Below are 7287 nucleotides of genomic sequence, written 5' to 3'. Positions count from 1 at the left end.
GGTCCAACAAATACATCAAGACCCACCGAGTCTTGGTCATACATGGACTATAAAGTCCGCCCAATACATCGAGACCCTCCGAGTCTCGGTCCAACCAATACATCAAGACCTACCAAGTCTTAGTCATTCATGGCTTATAATGCCCACTATTTACACTAAACCGACCACGTTTGGTCCGATCAAGCCTATTTGTTTCAAGAACGAGCGACAACACAATAAACCAAGCAGGTTCAACATATACAACCAACCAAGTCTCAATCGACCAAGTCTTGATGATTTATCCAAACGATATGGGAAAAACAATTATGTAAGGTTTGGCAAACAACAATTGTTCAAACATGCAACATATTCACACTCGGATCACAAAACAAAGGTACGAAGTTCAACTCAAAGGTAAAATACCTACATAGGCCAAAGAAACGAAAAATAATGTTCAAGACACTCCCACAGTGATTACAGAATAAGGTAAATACATTGACACAGATATCCTAAGTGTTCAAGCCCCTGTATTAGCTGTTTCATTCGGACCGGTTCCGGTCTCTTGTCCGACCATCCCCACAACAGGATCACCTTCTTCTGTAAAGGTGCCCTCAGGAATGTCGTCAATTGACACCATACGTTCCTCAAAGATGTCTTGCTCTATGTCAAAGCCCAAACCTGCAGGATCAACTTTGGCCAAGAAATTCATTTGCCTCAACGTTTTTTTGAAGCCCTTCGTGTGTTCGTGATCAATGGCTTCCATCATCTCGGCCTCGGTCTGTTTCCACTCAGTCCTCTCCTGCCTTAGTTCGACATTTGCCTTCTCCAACTCTTCTCGTTCTTTTTCAATCTCATTCAGCTTGGCAATATTCTTCTTAGCCTCCTCCATGTCCTTCAACACATTATCACGTTTGGTCCTCAATTCGCGACCAATCCTACACAGCTCTTCCGCCTCCGTCTTAACTTCTTGAAGGGCCTTTGCAGCTTCATCGGCCTTTTCCTCACAGCCTGCATGAATAGCATTGAGGTCCTCTAGTTCTTTTCGAAGGCGATTCACTTCGCTTTGAACTTCCCCTCTATTGGAAGCATACACCATTTTGAAAGCTGCGGCCCCGGCCCGAAGAAGAACGTCAAGCAGGAACTCGGACATTTGTTGCTCGGACATAGAGGCCATCACCTTCTCCTCAGCGGCATCGAAATGGAATTCGATCTTATGTCTAAGATCGAAACCAGGGTCCCACATCCCTTGAGGCAAAGGGCGGAGTTCGGACGGTTCGCCGCTCTCGGTCGCGGTCCTTTCTTCACCGGGCGATGATTCCCCCGTCTCAATGTCGGCCTTCCCTTTACCGGGTACATTTGTCATCCCTTCAACCCGTGCGACCTTTCTCTTCCGCGTCAAAATTTCTTCGGGAGAAGGAGGAGTGTCATCTACATGCACAACAGTGACCGACATAGCCTGGCCAGACGACGATCCTGCTCCTTTCTTGGAAGCGCGAACTTTACCAAACCAGTCTCTCTTAGGCGCCATTAGTTCTGCAAAAGAAAGACTCAACCAATTATTATGTATATTCGACCTCACAGGGAACAATAATCAGCAACAAACACCTACCAGAAACCCTCGACTTAAGGTCGTTGAACTTCAGGCAATTCACCATCTTCCTCGATGAAAATGGACGGGATAGCTTAATCAAAATATCCAGGTTCCTCTTTTCGACGTCAGTCATATCCTCTTCAGGCCAAGAGGTCAAAGTTCGGGGAACTTGGAACTACCATCATCGTTTAGAAAAAATGGCTTACCCCTCGGTTTAATTGACACTTTGAAAAAGTGATTTTTAAAGTCTTTAAATGACTCGACAAACAGGTTGAATATGGCATCCTTTGCCTTGGAACTAAGGGAAACCCACCCCTTTTTGGCGTTCGGTTGGCTTTTGAAAAAATATAGGAAAATTTTGGCCGTTGGGTTAATGTCTAAGGCCTGACACAATACACCGAACGCTTGGATGTATGCCCAGCTGTTCGGGTGTAATTTGGAAGGAGCGACGTTTAAATATCGGAGAACCTCCATTTGGAACCGTGTAAATGGAAGTCAAACATACATGTGGTAAAATAAACATAAATACATATAAAAACAACCCTCTCCGGCAACCTCTTCTCCGTGAAACACCCTTTCTCCCTTCTTACATGCCACTAAGTTCAGGGCTGCCTTATAACCTAGGGTTCGAAGGATGCAGTTATCTTCTACCCATCCTGATAATATATCTTTATTAATAAAAATAGTGTATTGTTCACCTACTTCTCGAGATGCCCACGAATAATCTAAGGAATAAGAAGCACATTCTTGCCCAGAATCTTCTACCTCAACCCCGCCATTAACGAAAACCTTGTCGCCACTCAATAACGACTCTACAGACCCTACGACTCTACGGCAAGATGACGACGGAACATTACTATTCCTATTATCGCTATCAGACAAAGCAAGGGTAGGAGGGGAAGAAGCCATTGTTACCTGGAAATGGAAGACGACACAGTGCAAAGTAATTGGGCAGGGCAAAAGCTTCTGAAGACAAACGCTGGAAACAATGATGAAATGACGGTTCATTTCCAAATCATTAAACTTTTAAAAGCGTGGAGGTTACGAAACCGTCACATGACTTACATCGTTGGATGCCTGAGATCTAACGGTTCTAATTTAGCGACTCTGCCACTCCCGTAACGCGGGAAAATCTGCTTTTATGTTCAAAAGTTAAACGACGGTGTGCTTGTGTCGTTTAAATTACACTTATAAAATTACCCATGTTAGTTCGCTTACCACTGGAACCTCAATCAATACGAACGGTCGTCAAAATCTAAAAACGCATTTATTCCACACCGCTCGGCCACTATCCTTCCCAACACTCATCAAAGTCCTACAGTCATGCCAGGCTAAAGCCTCGTCCTTCCTTTAGACTTGGGGGGGATGATGTACGATAGTATTTCTCTAACGACCGGTTTATACCGAGCGGTCTACGATAGTATTTCTCTAACAACCGGTTTATACCGAGCGGTCAAGCCCATTACATAAATGGGCCGAATTATTAAATTGATTCAGCTTTATTGGGCTCAAAGGCCCATTATGTCACAAACATAAAGGAACGCACAGAATCATATAATATCATACATATCTTGAATATCAAATAATATCTCAACAGAGATATTTCAGGTAAGTTTGTTTATATTTCATTCTGTTTATATTTTATTTTGTTATATTGATCCAAAGCCTATAAATAAAGAGCAAAAGCCTCCAAACAAGGTACGCACAATATAGCCTACTCTACGTTGATTCTCACACTCTCATACTTGATTGAGTTTCACCCTCTCTCCGTTCTAGGCATCCACTTGCTGAGGACAGAGGGCCTTCCTATACCGACATCTAACTTGATCGTCGGAGTGCCTTTACAGGTACCACCCCCTCCCGGGCAAAGATCAAAGTGTGACGGACGGTCAGAAAAACGGACGGCGAAGGTAATTGGAGATTTCGCATCAGAAGAAAGCAGAATCGTGCCATCGAGGTTAGTGCTTTAGATCCCAGTAAATTTCTACCGAAACAATTAGGATTCATATAAACAACTTATTATGATTTTTGGTATCAGAATTTTGTTGTACTTGTGCGACGTTAGAAGAACGTATTCGTAGTTTCTGTGTCTGCGAACTTTGTTTGATGTGATGTGATTTTGTCTTTAAGTGCTTCTTAAACATTCTTTCAAACGTATTATTCTTCTACCACATATAGATGCTCTACCATTCCATATACATAACCCTAAGAATCGACTATCTCAAAACATATTTAAATAAAGAAAGGAATCATACAATTTTTTTTTACTATACATTGTCTAAATAAGGCTTGTCCAATTTTGTTTTTCTATTTTGATTGTGGTAATTTTTTATTAATTATTTTCTTTATAAATTTAAAATTCATTATTTAACTTATTTATTTATGGCTAATTTTCTCTTGAATAAATATATGTAATAATTATTAAAGATCATTATTTTTATATTAATAAATTAATAAAAAAAACTTAAGAAGATTAGGAGAAAAGGGTATTTTTAAATTATTAATAAACTCAACTCATAAGGAATATAAAATTATTAAATATACCATAATAAAATTACTGTTTGGATTAGGAGAAAAAAAAGTTATATAATTCTAAATAAAACTATATTGAATTAAACTCTGATACTATTTTCAAAAAACGTTATGTTTACTTTTTACCATTGAATTAGATGAAATCCAGAGAGTTAATTAAAATTAAAGCATAACCCTAGTTAATGCATGGTTAATTAATTATCTCTCAAGAGTTTATATATTTTTTTGTGGTGGAAAGGTGATTTGCTTTATGTTTTGGAAACGAAATGATTGACATATTATATAATAGGAAAAGTGAGGGTAGAACATTCTGTTCCCAAATTTTTACTTTTGAGTCATATCATTCGCCAAAGTAGCAAATCAAGTGGGGAACCATTTCGAATCCTCTCGATTCGGAATTCTGCGTTTGTTTGCCAAACTTTCCTATGCTAACTACAAACGTCATATTAAGAGGAATTTTCATACCTAAAGTAAATACTATTTTTTATTTTTAATAAGAATGAAGTTGGGAATTATAGTATGGTGTGTGGCACGGTTAACCTTAATTGAGATTATTCATCAAAGATCAACTTATGAATTAATACGATTAATTTTATTATTGACTAATTTTGAAGTAAAGTATCATTATCATATATAATTACCTTATTTATATAAAAATTCATTTTGAAATTTATAAATATATATTTAAGGAGAAGAGTCAGTGATTTTGTATTTAATGTGTCATCAATTCTTAACTGTGAGTTTTGAATTAATTTTAACAGTGTCTTTTGTATATATTTTCCAAACAATTTGAAGGAACAGTGACCTAAAGTATCGGAATTCAGAATAGCTTTCAAACCTTGAATAATTCATTATAATTTAAACAATTAACTTTGATTCTATATACCCAGAAACAAGTTTGATTATTTTTATTAATTTGAAAAATCACTTTCAATTTTAAGTCTTTTTTAAGTTTAATTAACAATAAGTGTTAACTTCAACAAAGTTTGAGAGTCTTTGTTTTGTATAGAAAAGTATTTTAAAAATGTTACTTTTAACTATTCACTTACCTACTAAAAATATTAGACAATCAAAATATTATTAATATTAATATAGATTAAAAGGATTAAAATTAGTAAAAATATGTTTTGAAATAAGAATAAAAATATGTGTAATCAATATTAGGGTTTAAAATAGTTCTTTCTATAGTTTATGTATCACCGCGTTTGGTTTATCTCAGCAAACATTAATCATCCAATCCAACCACTATAAATGTGTTTGCATTACTCAACAAAGTTTTAAACTATGTGCTCTAAGTAAAAGTTAAGCTTCTTAGTATAATATTTGTCAAAAGTGTGATCTTAAAATAGAAAAAGTTATTTATTATCTTTAGAAATGTGGAAAACTTATTTAGGTCATTGGGTATTGATAAAAAAGAATTATTATATTTTTTAACTTTCATATTTTCTTTTGTATATCGCATAACACAGGGTAAACTTTATATTTTCTTTTCTTTAATGGCTAGTTATTCATTCTATTTGATATTTATATTTTTAGTATTATTACTCCGCGAATGTCATTAACTTTTCCTTCTAAATACATTTGCAGAATAAATATAATCATACTACACTTTCCAATATTAACATTGACTCAATTGCAATATTATTAAATTCGGTTAAATTGAATGCTAAGTTAATTTTTCAAAACAAAAAATTAAAAAAGAAAGGTATTTTTTATTTATTAAATAAACATTAGAATCTAGTTAAAATAAATATATTAAAAATGAAAAAGTCCTAATTTTATTTATTTTTAATATTCATTAATTTTTTTTTTGTATATATCTTGTTATATTCAATTTTTCATTCACATTCATAAATCTCTCCACACTCATTTTTTATTTACATTTTATCTATATTTATTTTTTTCATCCATACACAATTTTTTTCTCGTCTCCTTAATCCATTTTCCTCCCTACCTTCTTCATTTACACTCATGTTTTCATCTTCTTCATTAATACTTATATCTTTCATTTATATTCACTTTCTACATTTTCATTCATCTTCTTTATGTTCAGCCATTTCTTCCATTTATTATAATTATTTTATAATTTTTCTTTTATATTATTTGAAAATGGAGATACCATTCAATTCTTTTAAGTTGTTATCATTAGCATGATTAACCAATACAAATTAAATTAATATTAAAAATATATTTTATCTAACGTCCACTTAGCAACCTTAAATAAGATTACTGAAAAAAAAATTATTAAAAAAAAGTAGAGGAAAAATTTAATCTAAAATATATTAATTTAAAAGTTCAACAATAGGTTAAAAGTAATGAATATAACAATCGAATAAATTATGACTGATTTGACTGAGATATAATATTCAATTAAGCAAGAACATTTAAGAAAAATAATTGGTTTGTTGAAATTATGAAACTTTAGTTAATTGGTTTTGCTTAAGCTATTGAGTTTTCAAGGTTTTCTTTCTACCAAAAATTATGAGCTGGCAAATATATAACTCCATTGAACATGACACGAATGAAGAAATAAGAGGTAAAAACGTCCTTTGGAAAACCACTTAAGATTAAGCTAGGTATGCCTTTATAGCTCTCTCTTTTTCCCCTAAAGTGCCAACAAAAATCTAATGGATCTTTTATGCCATTGATTTGAAACTTTATTAAATAATTTTGTAGACAAAAATCATTTTTATTATTATTTTTGGCTTTGTATACATATAGACGTATTCGAAGCTTCATCTATGTGATTTGTCTCTGCCAATGGTCCATAGCAGTGAGGGAGGCCATTCTTCATGAACTATAATCAATTAACAAAGGAATACGCGTACATGGTATTATGCTGGTTACCCAAATCTATGGGCATACTTATACAGGGTCACGTTGTATTCAAACTCAAAATAAAAGGAAACAATGAATCTTTGTTGAAATGGACGTATACCCTAATATTCTATTCCTAGCAAGATACAAAAGTGGACCAACTTAATTAATAAAAGAAACATTATGGACCAATACCACGTTCAAGAAGCACCATGTCATCATTCTAAGAATAAAGAATTGAGTGTAGAATGACCAGTCTCGCGAGGAGATGAGTTCGTATTGAAGATCATTTGAAGAAGACGAGTTTAAAGTATATAAATTCAATGCAGATCTTGTTTTACACATTAATTTTATAGGACTAAGTTAGA

The sequence above is a fragment of the Vigna radiata genome, unplaced genomic scaffold, assembly GCF_000741045.1.
Source record: "Vigna radiata var. radiata cultivar VC1973A unplaced genomic scaffold, Vradiata_ver6 scaffold_276, whole genome shotgun sequence".
Taxonomy (NCBI): Eukaryota; Viridiplantae; Streptophyta; class Magnoliopsida; order Fabales; family Fabaceae; genus Vigna; species Vigna radiata.
Note: the sequence above shows the minus strand (reverse complement) of the source record.